The 20,068-nt window shown below is 43.7% G+C and overlaps 1 long non-coding RNA gene across 1 annotated transcript; it reads right to left on the bottom strand.

Moving 5' to 3' along the window:
- Positions 1-7,767: 7,767 nt before the first annotated feature.
- LOC114015757 (uncharacterized) lies at positions 7,768-19,034 on the bottom strand. Its single transcript, XR_003559865.2, has 4 exons — positions 18,960-19,034; positions 10,566-10,695; positions 9,496-9,728; positions 7,768-7,963 (listed from the first exon to the last, which is right to left on the bottom strand). It is a non-coding gene; the product is annotated as an uncharacterized LOC114015757 (long non-coding RNA).
- Between the last annotated feature and the right edge of the window lie 1,034 nt (positions 19,035-20,068).

Genomic DNA, 20,068 nt, shown 5'->3' with positions numbered 1-20,068 from the left:
CATGTTACCTGCTGGATCTGCCCAGGCACACGTGATGGCCCAGGGGAGAGGCTGTCACCACGCAGCCTGCCCACACCATGCTGCCCCACTGGGCATTTGGCCTTCTCTCTCTCTGTCTTTCTTATTAATTCCCTTAGCCAAAGACAAAAGCTTTGGTGAGAAGCAGCTGATTTTGTACACCTTTGGAGGTTTGATCTGAGCACAGCACTGGATGCTGGGAGGTGCCAGTGCAAATACTTACCCTGACCTACCCAACAACCAAGCCACCACAGATCCCCATGGAGCTGTCAGAAGAGACCTCAGATCCTCCAGAAACTGCTTATGACACCACAAGGGCCACTGGTGTGTGAGGCACATCCTGCCCCTCACTAGTTTCTCTTCTCACCTCAGGCCACTTTCAAAATCCCTTTGGTCTGTGGGAAGATACGCCAGGAACCCAAAGCGCTCTCGATGAGCCACTCTTTCATTTTACTCTTGTGATGATATCTAGGGCAGCACAAGAATAAAAGGACTCAAATCTTTCATAGGCTTTTAATCCAAGTGTTTCAATCTACACATTCATACCTCTCTTAAATATCTTGCTTACTCAGCCTCCAAATTTCTGCATAATCCATCCATCCATTACACCCTATACCAAATGTTTTGCCTTGTCATCTCCTTGTAAATAGAGGGTGTCAAATACATGGCCAGCTCATTGGACACAGCTAGGGAAATAGTTTAATCTTCCCAGTGGAGTAATTAAAGAAATCATCCCAACTAGCCGGTCAACTCTAGCCACACACCTAATCAGCCTGGCTGGAAGCAGGAGGCTTGCGATAGACATGCACTGGAAGGGGAAGGACATGCAGGACATGTGGTCACACATGGGAGAATTCCTGGTTTTGGCAGCTGTGTTCCCAAGGATCTAAGCACGGGACTCAGTCTGAGAAAAGTGGCCCTAAATACTGGAAAGATGTTAAGAAGCCTGTGATGGGCTCTCCTGGTAACTGCTTCAGGAAAGGCAAATCCTTTAGTTCAGCTGAGATTGTGTACAGTTTGTCCCCTCTTGCCCTGTTGATAAAATTGTTACCTTGTCTTGGGCAGTAACCCTCCATCTGCAGTCATGAGCAAGGAGCTTTGCCACTCAGATGAGGAGACAGTTATCTAAGAAAGCAAGAACTACTTTATTGCAAGTATTTGTCTAGTATCATTCAAAAAGTACTGTACTGCATTTTATCCCACCACGTGCATGTTACAAACTCTGGGCAAAAAGGGGCTGATAACCCAGAGACTGGAGGTTCCTCTTTTCCTCATTTTCTTGAAGAAGTTTCTTTTTGCCTTACTTAGTTTAGTGCTGGATATCAAAAAAAAAAAAAAAAAATCTCCAAACAAACTAGTCTGTTGTAACATTACTCAACTCACTAACAAGTCTGGAATTTAATTATAATGTCTTGTTTTGAGACATTCATTGTACAAGCTAGCAATCCTTGAACTTTTCATGAGCTAAAAGGCTTTTCTGAGGAGCCTGGCAGTCTGGCAGAGGAAAGAATGGAGATCAGTAAACCGGAGAGGTGCAATGGCATCGTGGTTCTTGCTGCTGTCTGCAGTTCTTTAAGGGGAGACAAGAAAAGGAGCTTGACTAACAGTAAACGACAACACTAACTTTTGCTGTGTCCCTTGGTGGTAACACAGGAATTGTTTCTTTCCTTGACTTTTTTTTTTTCAGTCTTAGGATTTTAATGGACTTCCCTGTTTTTCTTCTTCATCCCCACAAGGAAGAGTATTTCTTTTCCTTTCTGTTTTATTTCCATTTGCCTCACAAAAGGAACTCAGAAGAAAGAAGAAACCACAACCAACCTGTTCATCCTAATGCGCTTCAAGCATGGTTCCACATTTATATATGAGACTTAGCTTGCTTCTATTATATGCTTTAATTAAGCCAAGGTTCAAAGTCCCACCATACCCAATAGAAACCTTTGGCTTGGAAGCGTGACTGGAGCTATCGAGGGAAACAAGGAATTCGGTGGAATGAGGTAGTCAGTGCACTAATTAGTGTCCAACAGCTGCATCAGAAGTTTGAGAAAGGTAATATTGAACCTGGAGCTGAAAGGACATGAGTTGTTCTTTCCTTCATGCTCAGCCACGTGTACCTGTCTCTCACTGTGTTCACAGCAGGACTCCGGGGGTGAGGTCAGTTGGATGAGGGAGCTGATCTGGCTGACAACTAACCCTCAGGGAAAGGACAGGAAAATCCAACACAAGCATGATGTCTCTGGTATGAGGAGGAGGGGGCGACTGGTTTTAAAACTACACCCAGGTATATGGAAAATAACATTTAAAACATCTGATCTACGATTATTTAATGCTGTGCATCAGCAGAATATCCTGTTAACAGAGAATAAATTCACTCCAGAGTTCTCCTGACTCAGTTCACCAGAAAATTTGTATTTTTAAGTTCCCAAACTCAAACACAAACATGTTTCTTCGAAGAGTGAAGTCTTACTGGAATTCATAATATGTGTTCTCGTTTTCTGAGTCCTAGTGTTTATTTTAACATTCTGGAGCACCAGAAGAAAAAAGGTTCATTTATTGAATGATTTGGTGCATTTCAGTGGGAGAAAGCTGCTTCCATAGGGGTCTCTGTCTGCTGCTGTTAGGAGAAGGGCAGCAGGTCTCAAAACTCAGGGAGTTTTGTCTGTTTATACTAGAGGTCTCAATTAGGTCAGTGTACCTCGTTTGCCGAAACAGGCTGCAATGAGAGTTCCAAGCTGACATTACTAAAATGCTGTAGCAGAAAGAAAAATTATCTGACCTGTAAATTGAAATGAGGCTTTTGATAACTGCAGAACTAGAATACATCCTATTTATCATTGACATTCAGATGGGCCACTGTGTAAAACATATGTCAGCATCACTGATTAGACATCTGCCAGAGAAAGGCAAGCAAACCTCATAGGAGAAGACATTCTTCAATCAGCAGGACTCCTGACGCTCCCCATGGAAGCTGCTCCATTACAAACAGCTCTGTTTCCTCTACCAAAGGTGTGGTGGAAACATCTCATTTCTATTTAGCCGATCAGACAACCATTTCTTTGCAAACTGGAGTGTGGTATAAAACATTCAGAATGAGGTCTTTAAGCAGTTATACGTTTTCTTGGACAGTTTTTAATTTTAGACCTCTGAGTCTTGTTACTGTCCAGCCAGAGCTTGCTAGCACTTTGGGAGTGCCAGTTTCCTTAGTGTTTGAAGTGACAGCTACATGAACTGTGACATTTTAAAAGCATGATGTCTGCTAGGCCTGTCTCAAAAGTTGTATGTGTTTGTTAAGCCCATAAATCTGCATGTTCACTTGTTGCATTACAGTTTTAAATTCAGATTCCAACTTTTGCTTCTTTTTGCCAAAAAAAATGTATATGCCAGTGTTTAATATTTCACGGTAAATTTATTATAACTGGAAGAACTCATGTAGTGTAACACTCTCAGGCAGACGGGGGTGTCTATATGGCAACCTGGAGGTGTGACTGCAACTTGAGCAGACAGCAAAGCTAGCTTTCATCTGGCTTGCTGGGTACTGATAACAGTTCAGCCATGGCAGCAGAGGGCTGCTGCCCATTGAGAGCTGTGCATCTCGCCGCGGTCTGAGGCTGCTAGTTTCAAGCTAGGTTGGAGGGCTTTCATGGGCTGCAGTCCCTTGGGTTTCTGACATGGATAGACAAATGGACAAGGAGACTATATTAGAAAAAGATACTTTTCAAGGAAATGTCAATGGCTATTATGGCTGTCAGATGAATGAGTCTGGAGTTTCAAAAAAAGGTCAGAAACCAAGAATTCTTCCCCACTTTTCCTTAGACCTAGGCTCTTCAAGGATAAGGGCAAGTTCCTCTTGCAGGTTAATAAATGGCTGCAATAAAAGGTATTCAAAAATCCATGCTAAAGCGAACAACGGAAAGGTGCCCCAAGGACTGTGAGAACCAAAACAGATGCAACCTCCTAGCCAAGAAGTTTCCAAGCCACAGACTGGCATAATATGGAAAATATATACAGAAAATATTGCAGTATATCACCTGTTTCTTTCCCTAGGCATCCACAAGCCACTATCAGAAAGACAGGGCTGTGGGCAAGAGGCACCTCTGGTCTAATCCAATATGGCCATAGTTTCATTCTTGTCAAAAAGGTAGAACCATGTTTCATTTCCCCAGTGAAGAGAAAATACCCACAAGGAGTCGTCTCAAGGAGTTGTTCCTGGAGCTGTGCTCCTTAAGTAGGCTTTAAAACTATTTAGGAAATAAAACTGGCTCTCATTGTGGTTAGTCCTATGATATTCTCAGTTCTGGGATTCATAGTCGTTTGAAGAGCAAACATAATCTTAGAGTTAAGAGAACAAAACTACAGTGCTGCCTCCCCACTGTGTGTGGTGCCACACACTGTGAACCCCTGATGGTGTTTCGGCTGCCCAGTCTCTAGCAGGATGCAGCAGAACTGCAGAAGGGAAAGGCAACAAACATACTGGCGAAAATTCCATCGAGGGCAGTAAAAAACAAGGATGTGTTGAACTTTCATACATGGAAGCAGTCGGTGGAAAAGGTACTTTGAAAAGAAATGACTAAATGTGTTGGGGGTGTAGAGGATAAGGGGGTACAGTAGAAGTGTGCAAAATCACAAATGCTACAGAGAAAGTAGAAAGCAAAAGCTTAGATCTGCTGCAAGGATAAGGAGAAAAGAAAGTCAAACCTACGCTTTGGGGACAGGGTTTGCAAACCAGAGATCAGTATCTCCAAACTTCAGTGTATCTTGCTGAGCCCATCTGAGAAAAGGTCCTTCAGTTTTTCTTTAGAAGAGAGGAGTAAGGGAGCAACCAGAGGCTCTGAGATGTCTCAGAATCTGCTGGATGATAAGCTGGGAGGAGGCAGGAGGCAGAAGGTATAGGAAATGCCCCTGGGGCCATAACAGCTTATGGGAATGACTGTTCACTCTTGTCCACCCCATGGGAGTGGGCCAAGCAAGCTCAGGACGGCCAAAAGGAGGTACCTTCTCACCCAGGGGTTATTACAGCATTGGGTATCACTGCTACAGCATGTACTGGAGGTCAAATACAAGATAGGTTCCAGAAGGAATAAAAAACTTCAATGGCTCTTAAGCCCTGTGGTGGGGACACAGCCTCAAGCTCCAGGAATCCAGAAGGCATGAAGTACCACAATCAGGTGGTCTACCAGGAAGGATAACTCTGCTTACTCCGTTGCTTATATTCTTTCCCCAGACACCTATAGACCACTGCAAAGCTGCATCCTGGGCAGGGTGGCCTTTCAGCCTGACCTGGTCGGACACTTTTATGCCACCCTTACATAGTTCACTCCCTAAACAGACTGGCGTCCACACGTATTTTTTCATTTCTAGTGAACAACTCGTCAGTGAGATGAAGCGACAATCATTCAAATAATGCCAGTCTACAAGAGTGACAGGTCTGGGATCAAATAAGATATATTTTTTAAATCAGTTGAACAAGCGACTATTTTCTGGAGCACAGTAGGAACCGGGGTGAGTGCTGCTCTATTAGCTCTAGAGCACAACATCTGCAATACTGTATATTTAATAGGAAACATGCCTGCCAGAGTGGATCAGACCACTGTTCTACTGTCTTCATCAGTAGCTATTCCCAAAGGCTTCACAGGAAGGCACAAAACATCCCTTAATAGAGCACTAAGAAATAATTTATCCATAAGAAAACCATCTCCTTAACTCATTTTGGTTAATGATGTCCTCTCTACTTTGAAGGCTGATACCTTTTCCACTTTGGACCTCTTATTATTCATATAAATTCCTAACCCTGCAGAGCGGTTGGCCTCAGTAATACTTCCTGGCAGAAAGTTCCACAGGTTAATTATGTGTTAATTATTTCCCAAGTTCCCTTTAAAAAACCTGCATCCAAGTCAAAGAAAATCCTCACCTCCCTTTGGTTTCAGTAGACTCAGGGGCTCTCAGACCTTGGCAGTTGGGGGTGGCATTGACAAGGTGGTAAGGAATCCAGCTACGCATGCAGTTTGCATTAAATGGAGCATACTCCAGCTGCTCCCATTTTTGATAGAGATCTGAGAGCTGCAGAGATTTAAGGTTCCCCACAGTGATCCATCATGACTCTAGATGCAAACAGAGCTGTGTTCTGGGATGTGCAGCTCCCCATGGAGCATTTTTCCATGCCAACAAAGCCATCATTGTGTGTGTGCATGTGTGTGTGTGTGCGTGCACGCACGTGTGTGTGCATGTGTGCATGTGTGCGTGTCTGTGTGCACGTAGTGAATGGGGAAGGCAGCAAGTGGGAGTGAGCCGCAGCACACAGACTGGTATCTTCCAGAAGTATTAAGTAAACTTCTTGTATCTCGCCACTGAAGTAAATTGCTAAACGTTTGCTGTGTCTGACATGAATACCCTGAGATGGTGCTTTGATCCGTGCCTCCGCGCGGGCTCAGTTTCACACCACACCTAGTCTGACCCAGCCGCCAGCTGCTCCCAAGAGCGGCGGCCCAGCTCTCCCTCTCCCGCTCACCATCATCCATTTCCCATGATTTCTTTGTGCTGGGACCGCGCAGCCACACACAGATGCGTCAGCTCGTCGAGTAACCTGGACACCAGGTCATGGTGGTGCCCCCACGGTTGGTGTGACAGGAGACAAGGGTTGGGAGCAAATGGCTGGTGGTCTCCTGGCAGCTTACAACCAGCAGAAGCGGAGACTAGTGTCAGCCCATGCTTCCCCCATCTTCAGCAGCCCTGCCTTCTCCCTTGTGTCGATGCCAGTGCTCCCAAAGTTACGCAGTAAGTCAGATAAGGAACCTGATCTGACTGGAAGTTAGCATGACCATAAAACAGAAAAATAACCAAAGACACACTGCGATGGGGATAGGTCCCTCGCCCAGCTTAGGATGTAGTCTGCAAACGTCGCTGCTGATGCTGGGGGAGAGGCAGGAACATGGTGCTGGGAGGGCAGGGGAGGGCAGGAAAGCAAGGTTGGATGTCAGTTCACACAGTGGTTAGCTTACAGGGACTGAAAAATCATAATTTTTTTCACCTTTTAGTCTTTACATTTGGGAAGCTCTAAACATGCTTCCGACACAGCCATCAGCCTTAGGTTTGCACAGCATGTTGCACACAGATGCCAGTCTGTCCATCAGTGAGGCTGAGCGCTCCCCAGCACAGCCTGCACCACTCTCCCATGCCCTCCCCAGCACAGGGCAAGGCTGTGGAGGGGTCCGTGAGATCTAGCAGGAGTCCACGTAAAGGAAGCCTGGCGAAGAAAATTAAAACAAACAGCACAGGGGGTTTCAGAGACATGAAATCAGAAGAGGACAAGGTGAGGTAGAAACAGATTTGCCTTCCAGGGTACACAAGGTACACAAGCTTTATCACAAGAGCTCTGGAACATTATATGTTCTCTGGGTCCCTCCCGCTGGGGACAGCAGCCGCTAGGACTTGGTGGGAGGTGGCACCTGATAGACTGGAGCCTCTCACCCAGGTCTGAGAGACCAGACAGACACAATGTGCCTACTAGACAGGATGGACATTTTTTTGCAGACCAGAACACCAAGGCTGTTAGCTGTGCTTAATGTCACCAGTGTTTCAGTCTTATCTTAATGGATAGGAGGGCCCTATTTTTAGAACCAGTCAAGAATCTAAGAAGATCAGCTCAAACAGTTTTCTCCAGCATTCAGATTACACTGCTCTGACTTTGAGTAAAGAGAATAAACCCAGAGAGCACAATTTCAAAACAGAAACAAATGAAAAAGGGTATTACAGGATTTAATTTTCACAGGTCATGGACTGCTTGATGGATGTGTCTGAACGTGTGCTAGCATCAGAATTGCTGACTCCTGATCCAGTAGCCATTTCCTTCCATATTTCCAGATGCAGAAAGTTTTTTCCATAGTCTTAGTGCTACATTAAGGAGGGCAGCATGAGGACAAGGACCGCTGGCTGTGCACCTACTGGAGCTTTCCTAGGGAAAGAAGCAAGGACAAATTTACCTGTTCCAGCCTCAAAGACGAAGGGACAAAGTTTGAAAAACTGGTCTTCATTCTTTCCTTCTGCAAATGCTGGCTTTTTTTAGCAAGCTAAAAATTATGACACCTAAATACTTGGGGGAGAACAGACATTGAGAACACTTCTGCTACACCTTGGCATTAGTGGTGACTGCACTGGTTTTTTTAGAAGCTTCTGAGTGGCAGAAAAGTGGATATGAAAATGAAGAAGTAGTTAGAAATTGTACAATATTCAAGCAGACTGTAATAATGTTAAATACCATTTTAAAGCCTCTAAACTACTTTAAAAACAACAAGAAAGGAACTGATTTACAACCTGCTTCACAGCTGAAGGGTGGAGTCCAGTAGGAGTATTTGCCTTTGGATACGCTAGTAGAAAAACAAACCTATATTAATCCAGCCTTGAACATAACTGCCAACATTTTGAGTGTATTTGTCTGTTAACAGCATAGCAAAGCAGTCAAAACAGACTTTGTTTTAAGAAGGAATAAAAAGATGAAGGCACCACTAAGACAGAAGTCAGTTATTCATTATAATGCTTTTCACAGCAGTGCTTCATGTCAGAAGCTGTGGACTTGGTTGTTTTCTTTGTCGTCAGATGGCTTGACATGCAAGTCATATATGAGCAATTCATATACACCCATATTTATAGTGTATATATATATACATATATATATATATACACTAAAGAATGAATTAGTAAACTTTTTTATTTGGTGAAGAAGCATGAGGTATAGATACACGCTCCAATGCACAAAAAAATCATATTTTGGTCTTGGTTCCTGGGCACACTGGTAGAATAAGGTCACCCACCATGCACCCTCTTTTGACCAGCTTACCCCAATGTCATTAGATAATGGGCATTAAGCCGGACAGCAACTACCTTCAAAGTAATTGAACGGAATAAGCATGCTTGAGTTGAAATACAACATAGTGGGGCACAGCCATCGTTGGCTAGTGAAAGGGGGAAGAATACGTAACACCAGCAGCTCCTGTGTCACGCTGCCCCATAGGAAGACGTGAACTGCAAGAGCAATGCGGCTGTGAGTGACAGAATGGCTCAGCGATGTCTCTCTGCAAAACTCAGCTGATCAGATCATGGTGCAAACAGGCTTGCTCAAAACTGCAACCAGCTTGGCGATTATTCACACCACACAGACTGTTATGGGGACTGAGCTGAGATGTGTCTTATGGAAACCATTACAGAGCAAACGGTTGGGCCCTATCTTCTCTGTCTAAATGAACAGAGCTTGACTGAGTCAGCAGAGGTTACCCTTTTTACAAAAGCAAAGAACGTGGTCCCCCTGCTTTAAACCCTCCAAACATGCCAAAACTGTCACCTTTAAGGGCTGAGCAATCAAGGTTTGCTCTTTGCATCCAAAACGATTCTTTTGGCAAGTCCTTGAACACAGGTAAAGTAAAATAAAGTAATTGAAACATTCCAATCCATACCTAAAAGAAAATTAAATAATAAAAAAGACAGACTTACAGCAAGAGAAAGGATTGTGGTTGATTCGTAGTTCCAAAGTCTTCCTCAGTGAGAAGTTTAACTTTTGCTGATTTGGCATGTAGCTGCAGACAGCACGGCGGAGACTCAGGCCAGCCCCAGCACCCATACCTGGCTGCTCACACAAGACGTGGGATAGGAGGAAAACACCTTCCTGTGGTACACTGGGATCTTGTAGAGCCATATTGCTTATTGGCCCCACCACTGCTAGTAATCTGTGGATAAATAATAGCATCCAAAGATGTCAGTAACAGCTTTTCACTGTGCAGGTTATGCTACTAACGTAAGTGAAGAAACCTTCCCCTGCACAATGTAACTTCAAACACAAAAAAGCAGAAGTCTAAGGTCATAAGCACATGCAACTACAAAATAAAAAATTGTTTTATAACAAGAAGCTGACTAACACTCCTGTTCCAAAAAGGACTTGTTTGGCATCCCTCGTTATCCATGGCAGAACAGGTACATTTTGGGTTGAAGACAACTGCTATCACCATGCTTTCGGTTTGCTTCACAGTACAGAGCAGCAGCCCTCCAACTCAGCACCATTCTCCAGTTAGGTTTCTGCTGGTACATCCATATTAAATTCAGGGTGACACTGACACCCCAGCTAGCTAGCCCAGTCAGCTCCAAAATGACAGCTCTCATTTTAATGAGGAAAGTTTATATATAATTAAGTGGTAACTCATCTGTGGCTTGGGCTCCTCGGTTGCTCTCCTCACGTAAAGCAAAAAACATGCCAGTGAGCTCGTGACAAGACTGAACCCAATGGGACTCTCACCATCAGCATGAAAGGATCAGGATTTCAATCCGTGATGTGGCTCAGTCTATATCCCTGGCTGGGAAATTCACTTCATGAACTATTTAACAATCTGTTGCTTTTGGGAGAGTTACTTATTTTGCCTTGCCTTTGTTTTCTCCTCTGACAGGGATAACATTCAAGGCTTTATAAACTGTTATTAGCAAATTTCAAAGGCACTTTGAGATCTTGAGACCACAGCACGCTACAGGTGCACAGTGTTTATTCTCAACACTTCAGGTCAGTGGTCCCTCACCTAGGAGCTGCGAAGTCATCACACGCAGAGATGGGTCGCAAGTTCAGTGGAAGTACAAACGGCAAATTAGCGCTCACAAGTAAAAACCATGAGATGAACCCAGAAGTGGTACCAGAGTGAGGTCACAAACCTAGCAGTGAAACCAGAAAACAGGTCCGTCAATTTTGCTAGTTCCAGAATGGTTTAAAAAGCACGCTTTGTACTGATAAATATGTTTCCATTCAAGGCTAAAATGCAAAGTCTCACAGACCTGCTTTTCTGTTGAGCTCTCCCTCAAGAACAACAACAGAAAAGTTCTGCCTGTGCCAGTGATCTACTCAATTAGATTTTACTTCCATATGTGTTAAGAGATTGGAACAAGATTTTAAACAAATGTTTACCCTGCAAAAAAGCCTTAACAGACCCAAATCTATATTTGCCATGGGTATACATAATCTGAATAATAATAATAAAAAACCTCTGGGACATACTGAGAGCATCAGATTGGCTACAAGCTTTACTGCACGGAAAAATTCTGGGCAGGTGGTTGTAATCCTTCTAGAAAGGACCAGGGCTGGATCAGCAGCGCCTTGGGGAGTTAGGTGCCCATCTCTTATTGGATTTACACTGTGATAATCTAAGCACAAAACTGTTGCTTCTTGGGTGACTTCATTAAAAAGCTGAAATTTTTGTTCATGATGCCACATCTAATCTAAGCACTTGGCTTACAGTCAGTTTATTTTCTGGGTTTATCAATGGTCAATGACCATCGTCTTCAACCTTTACAAACCTTACTGGTTCTTCCTGTGCATTGGACTCTCTCTTAATCCTAAAAAGTGTATTTAATTTTTCAGGAGCATTATGTTCTGGAAAATGTTTTTTCAAGGGGAAGTAAAAAACCCAATAAATACCACCCCCCTCCCCGCAAAGGGTTTTCATTGTCGAGTATAATTTATGCCCACATAAGGTTAATTCCTTAAAATAAATACTGCAGCCTCAGAGAAAACCCTTGTGCGGGGTTTGCAAAGGGAAAAAGTGCCGCAGCAATGGGAGCAGCAGCTCGCTGCAGCCTGAGCCCCGCTGGTATCCTCGGTGAGCAGAGCAGTGGGCCGGGGTTTTTACTGGCCTCTGTTGTGTCTGTTGAACTGTTGCTCTGTCTTTAGTGAAATCTCAAGCAACAGAAATCCTCTATTAAAACCACCTGCGCGGCTTTGTCAGCCGAGCTCCGTGCTGTCAAATAACTTAGCTTCTTAAGCCAATACAAGTCATTAAGAAGAAGGTGAATTAGAGATTTAGACGTTGCCGATAGTAACTATCTCTGATCAATTGATATCTTCCTCTGATAAAGCGGCGCTCCATGGCCGACCCCCTCCTCTGCCTCATCTGCACAGACCCCAACCACTGGATCTAATTATGGGTGAGGAACACCAGGCCCTCGTCAGCGCTGAAAGGCCATCAGTAGGCCTATCCATTAATAACTCTCCTGTGCGCTGTACATTGTAATTGTCAGACTGCAATTTACAGTAATCCTCCAATGCAAAAACTTAAATAGCTGCAGCTGATTTGAAATTCATACAACCAGTTGAAAGAGAGAAAAACAAGATGCACGGGTTAAAAGGCCAAATTGTGCAAGTGTGTGCGCTGAGTGACAGACATTTTAGTACTAGCCTGGGACCATATTTTAAAAGGTCACTGAAAACTTTTGGCTTGGGCCCTCTGACAAACAATGAACTTTCCATATATTTATTTGCCATCTCTTTGTTTTTACAGCAAGCAGAATAAATGAGTTAAATGACGTTGTGCGGGTCTGCACATTGTCAGCACAGGTTATAAGTCATTATTAAACTCCATCAAATCAGACCAAACCCGGTCTAGGCAATGAGACTAAAAGTTATTTGCATTCCTTCTGTCATAAAAAATCATATCCCCTTACCCAAGACTTTCGTTTCTTTATTAAATGCAGCCACAAGAGTATTTCAGGTCTGGCAATGTGAGCTCAGGAAAACCTACTCTGTATAACTCAGTGTAACAGCTTAGAACCGATTCCACTAAAATGTCCCAGTTGAGTGTATCTGGGCACTCAATCAAGACACACATATTACTTTTAAATAAGATTAGCCTTTATATTTTGCTGCTTAAGTTAAAACTTTTCATGTCATTCTCTCATTTTATGTAAACTCCAACATAATTCTGTTTTAGAGAATACTTCAAACAAATTAAAACCCTCAACTTAAACGTGTCTAGCAAAACTTGCCTAATGGCATAGCAAGCTGTTTGGTGACACTAAAACACTTTTAAATAAGATGAATTTTCCCTGCGTTGCCCTGGCTTTGTAATTACTGCTGCTGAACAGCATACGCCTTTGGTTACAATGGCAAAAGCAGCGGCTTGCGCTCTGAAACTTATTTGACAAATAACTTACAAGTGACCTGCAACATCTGTTTAAAAAATCGTCCTTTTGTATCTGCCTCAAGTCGAGTTCAGCATTAATTATGAAATGCAAACATATCATCTGGGGCCAAGGGCAGCTTTTACACATACACAAGCCACGGCGCGGGGAGGGGGGTGGGCTGCAGACGCCTTCCTCACGCCAGTCAAGGGGAAGGAAAATGTTTAACTAAACCTCCAGCCGAGCTACCAGCTCATAGCGTTGCACTGGTGAGGTTCAGCTATGCCCAATGATGGGCCTGCTCCCAGGTGCTCAGGGAGGCACGAGCCATGGTGGGACAGGGCTTGGAGAGGCAGCTGGTGATGCCCAGCACCTTCAGCCGCCCTGGATGTCAGCTGGAGTGGTGGGAGCACAGCACCTCCAAAACCCAGCCCAGAGCCTCGCTTGGCTGGAAGGTGTCAGCGATGGCTACGGAGCTGCGTAAGTCACAGCAAACCCCTGGGAGCTGCAAACGCCTACAAGAAAAGCAAAGGGCTTCACAGCCCAAAGGACACTGATAGGCTTTAATAAAACTAAAGACAGCCCAACTTACAGTCAGAAAATTCTACAGTGATGGAGAAGATGTGTTCTTCAGTCACTAAGTTTTAAAACCTCTACCCAGCCCTACCTCTAGGTAGTTTACTGCTGTGCTGTTTGGTGCAATGTCAGCTCAGGATGAGATTCAGCTCATAGTACAAAAGCAGATGGAAAAGTGAAATAGAGCACTTCTCTCTTCTTCAGAGAAGGGAAACATTTTTTCAAGGTCTTATAAGTCTGTTTTATGTGGAAGTCAGTAAAAAATAAAAATAAGAAATTCCGACCCTATGTAATCCTGAATTACATTATTTTGGATCTGATTTAAAAACTACCTAGCAAGGTTTGATTCAAATAACATGTGCAGTACAGATATCCCTTCACATCAATAAATATTAGTAGTATAACTATTGAATATAAACTTTTAAAGAACTATTTCATTATTCCAATCAAAATAAACTGCTTTTAACCCCTTTGAAAGCACATGTATAATGCAGTTGGACAATACCAAACCTATAGATTTCTGCAGCTTCAAAAGATATTTGCTTGTAAGAGATCAAAGACAGATCAAAAATTTTCCTTCTGCAGATCTCTTTTCTCTGTGCTGCTTTTTTCATTTACCTTCTTATACATGAATTTAATCAGCAACCAAGCTCAGCCATCAAGTGATAATATTTCTGCAGCTAATTGTGGCATATTGGAGTCTAGTATGAACTATTATTAAACTGTCCTATAATTCACATTTCGTGTGAAAAGCTGGGACTTGAAAAACACCTGCCCAAACAATTCATAAACACACTGCACAGCAAATACCTATGGTAATTCACTGGATTTACAACCGTCATATTATATTAAACATACAGTATCAAAATTTATCACCCATTACGCAGATTCCTGTTTTAATAATATCTTGTACTTGTACAATAGCACCTTCTCTCCCAAAGGGTCCCAAAGTACTTTAAAAATCATACATACAGGAATTGCTTCATTCGCTGTGGAAATACAGCTGCCTCTGGGGTGGAGCAGGGGTTGGAGAGGAGAGTAATTGTGCACAGCGGTTATAAACACTGACAGTTGAGAGAGATGGCTGGGGACGGGGAGCGGAGAAAATGATACCGAAGTCTCAGGAGCATCATATAAAAGGCATAACCCCAGTTGCAGGTGAGGGAGGTGTGTAGGCAGCTGTGGCAGAGTATGCGCTGATGCGGGGTGTTCTTGCAGTAACCATCACTGATGAGCAGTCCCAGCCGTACGGCCAGGCTGCAGCGTTGGGCGCCAGCCCTCAGGCAGTGGGTCAGGGAAAGGGATGAGCCTCTGGTGGTGCAGCCCCTGGCTGCTGAGGGAGTCAAGCTGAAGGCTTAAAGGCTCCATCTCCAGTATCGCCACGCTGCATTGCCCAGATTCCCCAAAGCTAACTCCAGCTGTGCTTCCAGGAAGCCATGGGACAACGGGAGCCCAGCGACTAGAGACCTCTGCGGTGGGCAGCTGGGTGAAATTGTCCAAAAATACTGCAATATTAGAAAAAATCAGGCAGATGCATGGATTTATGGCTATGCCATTGACCCAGTTAGAACTTGGCTGTCAAATACTGCTGTTACCTACAGCCCTGAAAAACAATTGTGTTCCTCAGTTGACTACAACTGCAGCTTTATCTGCTTCTTCATGCTTGCCACAATTCCTGGTCTCCTGTGGCTTCATGCCAGCCCCAAATCTCTCCAGCTGGGCTCACTCAGGGCCTTCTCAGAACCTCTTTGATCATAGCAAGGAATCAACTTCCGAACATTAGATTAGATTTAGCTTTACTAGGAAATCCATCAAAAGCTTAAAGCCGTCCCCTGAAAATCATCACTGATGAGCTTACTCCTACCTATTATTGTTTCTCTTGTACCAGAGAGCCGAAACCTTAAGCTGCAATTGCTTCTCTTTAGTTTGAGACATATCGTCCCGGTGAACGCTCAGGGTCGAGATGCTTTTTCAAAGCAGACAGAAGACTGTGCCAATGTGGGGGATGAGCAAATGATGCTCTCAACGTGAGTGATCACAATGAGGTGAAAAACAGAAGGGGATTTTAAGCTGAGTGATGCCAGGTCATAACTACAGTCTTATCTCTTAACAGCAAAACCAGTTTCCCACCTAGCAAATGCAACCCTACTGTGCAGGCTGTCTGTAGCATGGCTGGCACAGGGCCTGTACCTTTGCTGCTGGCACAGCAGACAAATTGCAGCACTTCTCACCACAAGCCTGCTTTGGATGCAAGGCAGTTTTCACTATTGCAGTTAAGACATGGAGTCCTCACAGGGGTCCAAGCAGTCACAAACTCCACAGGACTTGTTTTAGACCTCAGAGGTCTAAAGTTTGTTGGAAGTGGCAAAACCTGGTGACTTCCACGGTACCCAGTGACCAAGCTCAACCTTTACTCCTTGCAAGGCTCTGGTTCAGTTGGTCTCTTTTTCCCAGTCCCTCCTGCATGTCCCACTATCACCTTAGAACTTGATGCTGGAATAAGCAAACTTTGGCTCTGCCTGTTTCCACCACTGCCCAGCCCTCCTTCACAATGCTCACCCCTCTCAGGGGAGCTGATTTGTGAGCAGAGTTGCCCAGGTCTGTTCCTTTCCTCTGTACATTTAAGTGTCTCTGATCTTGGCATTTCTTCCGAAATATTTCCAGCCTACAACTTTCTCTAATTGTTGATACATCTCAGGTGTTTATGTAGGTCCCCCACCACTGCCTGGTACAGTCACCGTAGTTTCTGGGATTTCCTGACACCCATCAACACACCATATCCTACACAAAAAGCAGTTGCTATATATCTAGCATGGACTATGTACTCACATTTAGTTTAGTTCCTGTAGCCCATGTGCCATAGGCTCTGTTGCAATTTATTTAGCTACTGCATGAAGTAACTCTTCACCTTAGCTAAACTGCCAATAAACCAATGTTCCTTTACAAGAAACCTTCCACAGAAGTTGCTATGTGGTTATTTTATGTTAACTTAAGTGACTCGCAACTAAATGTTACATAAAATAAGGAGTACCCTTGCGATGCACGCGCACAAGGATGTGTGCTTGCTCTGTAATCAAGGCTCTGCAAGGTGGGTCAGGAAGGTCTGAACTGCCCTTCTCTTCTGCCTTGCTGTACCTGCTGGGGACGGGGGCACTCCTTGGGAATTCAGGGCAAGTAGTGTTCAGTGCAGGAATGCTTCGAGCTGATGGATTCCACAGACAGGGCAACTTTTTAAAGCCCAGAAAAGGCATCTGGTCCACAAAAAATTGGTTACTACATCTTCCATAGATCTGTTCCCATATTCACCACCAGCAACTTCAACACCGTGGTTGAGGCACAGTCCTGGGAACTTCTGCCCTTGTTTTAAGTGAGGTTTTTGCTGGCATGGCCCTGCACAGCAGCCACTTGGCCAGACAAGGGGGGCAGCTGCCTGTGCCATGCTCGTTTGTATAACGAGATCTCTTGTACCAGGAGCACATGCACTATGTAAAGCTAGGAGGAAGGTGGTGAACGTTGCTGGCAGGACCATAATGCCCTGCTATTTCAGACAGAATCACCCTGAAAGCAATAATTTCTTAAAACTGGTGCTGCAAAATACTGTATTAATTGCTACAGATGTGTGAGAATAGGGCTATCAAGATACTGAGGCTCCACTAAAATCAGGGAGGGTTTTGTTCTGACACCAGGGTCTTGCCTAAATTCAGGGTACTGGAGGTTGAATACATGACAGCAAAAGTGACTGGTGTAGGTGGCTGTGGTATAAGAACATTGAAAGAGATACCTATGCTTAACGATATCTGTGTTCACTGGTACTTGTGCTAACGCTGGTAGCTGTGAAATTGGCAGCTTGTACAACCATAGCACTGCTCCTCTATGTTACTTATTCTCATTTATAAAACAAAGTTAAAAACCTTACCCTAAAATTGATGCCAAAGTGACACTCAAGTACTTCTGTGAAAACTGCTTTCTTAAAATATATATAGCTGAGGACTGGGTTGGTGGTTCTGCAATCCCCTCATGGAGCTCAGAGCTTCACAGTTAGGCAAGTAAAGGCTGCAAACTTAGCACCAGGTTATTACAAAGACTGGAACAGCTGCAGCAGTTCATACTCAATCCCCTGCTTCAGGACATGTGGCAGTAAAGAAGAGGGGATCATGATCATCCTCACCTCAGCAAAGAGACAAGTGTGACCCTGGAGTAACTACTGACTCCCTGGCCGTGCTGCAGCTACATGAAATCTCTTCTGGACCCATCACTTCCCCTGAATGAAGACTTCCAGCTTCAAGCTACCGTGTGGGACCCATTTTATCAGCTGGGTGCCAGCCCCAGATGGGGAGGAAGGAGCCTTTCTCTCATTCATCTCATTTTGAAAGGATGATCCAAGGGTATGAAAACCCAGCGGTGCCCCACTGCTGCTGACATGGCTCCGCTGACAACAGAGGCAATGGGTGGGAGCTGGCCCAGATGCAGCTAATCTGAATTTAGCTGAAGCATCCTAGATGTCAATAAAAGCTCTGAGGAAGACGGCCCTTGTTCCTCCCCTCTAAATCTTGCCCATATGGCAAAAGAAAATGGAGCAAGCAGTTGGCTATTTGCCTCAAGAGGTGGGCTATCTCAAAAATAGGTAGCTGGTGAATGTGCCACCCTTTTTACCTAAAGAGCCTGAAAAAATAGAAGCAAAACAGAAGAGGCTGCCTTTGCACATCATTGCGTTTCTCAACTTTTACTTGACATCTGGAATTTACACATATTATGGCTGAAGGACTTTTGCATTAAGTTCAAATGCACATGAATTACAGAGCCCAAGTGGATGTCTTCCCAGTGACTTCAGTGGGAGCTCAACAGGAACTCAAAACTACAGGAAATTTTCAAGTTAACAGAAGAAAATTACTTCCATTTAAGAGTTAGCATGAGGCTTCCAATAAAATATATATAAAAAAAAGGGAGAGAGTATAAGCCAGGTAAGTGGAGGTGATTAAGCTGAAAAGTAAATTATATTGTTTTCATAACATAAGGAAGGTCCTCAGTTATTTGATTCACCAGAATGAAAGTATTGTTCACATTCTACAATAAGGAAGGACATAATCACAGCTATGAGAAAAATAAAACCCACTTACATGTCAGTACTGCCTGTGTCCACTGACATGGAGATTTCCTCTAAGGAACAGAACCTGCACCTGGACTCTAGCAGAAGTGTTAAGGGAAGCCCAGCCAAGCAGCAAATCTGCTTCTCTGTGTTTTTTTCTGGTCACTAAGTTATGATTAGCTTTGTTACTACCCCTTTTCAGGGTATGTGTATTCAAAAACTTGGTCCCCTCAGTTTTTACTCAAATTCCTTTTTATGTATGGTTTTACTTAAGAAGAATAGCTGCTAACCATATACATATCTTAGCTCTATTTATACAATTACGACACACATTTATTCTTATGAGGAAATGAGAAACCAGTACCTGTAAACTCTTCTTCAGACAGACGTAGAGATATTCTCCTTTCAATTCCTATAGTGTGACCACTGAAGATTGTCTGAAAGACAAATGGTAACTATCCTAAAAATTTGTGCCTTGATGTTATAGCTTTACTAAAGTTAATTTCTCTTTTTAAGTCAAGCCTGATGTTCCTTCGGGGGGGGGGGCAAAAAGAACCCAGTCGTTGCTTCATTCTGAGTAGCCTAAATTTAAAAAACTAAAAGGATCTTTATGTTTTTTTATGGTTTATATTTCAACACCATCGCTAATATGCTGTACTGAAAATCTATGCTAAGTAGGTGATGTTCCCCTACTGGCAAAAAATCTGGCCACCTGTCTCTGAAGCAGAACCTTTTATTGATTTTACACTTTGACTTTCTGGAGAACTCTGTATGCTTCACGTTACTACCCAGCGAGGGATGGACCACTTCGAAACTCAAGCTTGATAGCCATGCCTTATCTCATTCCTCCACAATGAACAAGAAGATAATGGCATCTTGAACTATTTTATTTTTTTTTAATCATTTTTTCAGGCCTATTTCCCTGTAGAAAATTCCAGAAAAAAGTTTTCCCGATTTGACCCACTTGTTAGAACTTGTGGGGGTGGGGGCTGTGTTGTCATACCTTACTATAGCTTACTGGCCTACACATTAAAGGGCCTTTCCTACCAGCGCCATCAGGCTCAGGGTGGAATCTAGAGGGGGGAAAGAAAAAAAAAATTAAAAAAAAAAGAGCTGGAAAGGTACAGAAGATCCATAAGGTTCCTCAGGATTCTCAGCTGAGATTTGCTTGCCTCATCACAGCTAAGCTAAGACAAGGAACAAACTGACACTGTTGAACAACAGGTAGACTCAGTTCTTCCCTCAAGTCCCAGAAAAAGATACCACCATGCCTATCAGCAGTTCAGCAGGCTCTTCTCTGTAACCTAAAACACAACGTGTAGCAGAAGTTGCCCATTGCAGATGTCAAGAAACTGCTGCATTGGGAAGTTTTCAGAAAAGAACACTCCTGATGACTGGCATGCCTGCCTCATCACTGTAAAACATAGGCATGACATTGGTGTGCCAGTCAGAATGCTCTACACGCATATTTTC

This window comes from Falco cherrug, chromosome 7 (assembly GCF_023634085.1).
Source record: "Falco cherrug isolate bFalChe1 chromosome 7, bFalChe1.pri, whole genome shotgun sequence".
In the NCBI taxonomy this organism is placed as follows: Eukaryota; Metazoa; Chordata; class Aves; order Falconiformes; family Falconidae; genus Falco; species Falco cherrug.
Note: the sequence above shows the minus strand (reverse complement) of the source record. Positions and strands in the feature narration are given on the sequence as shown.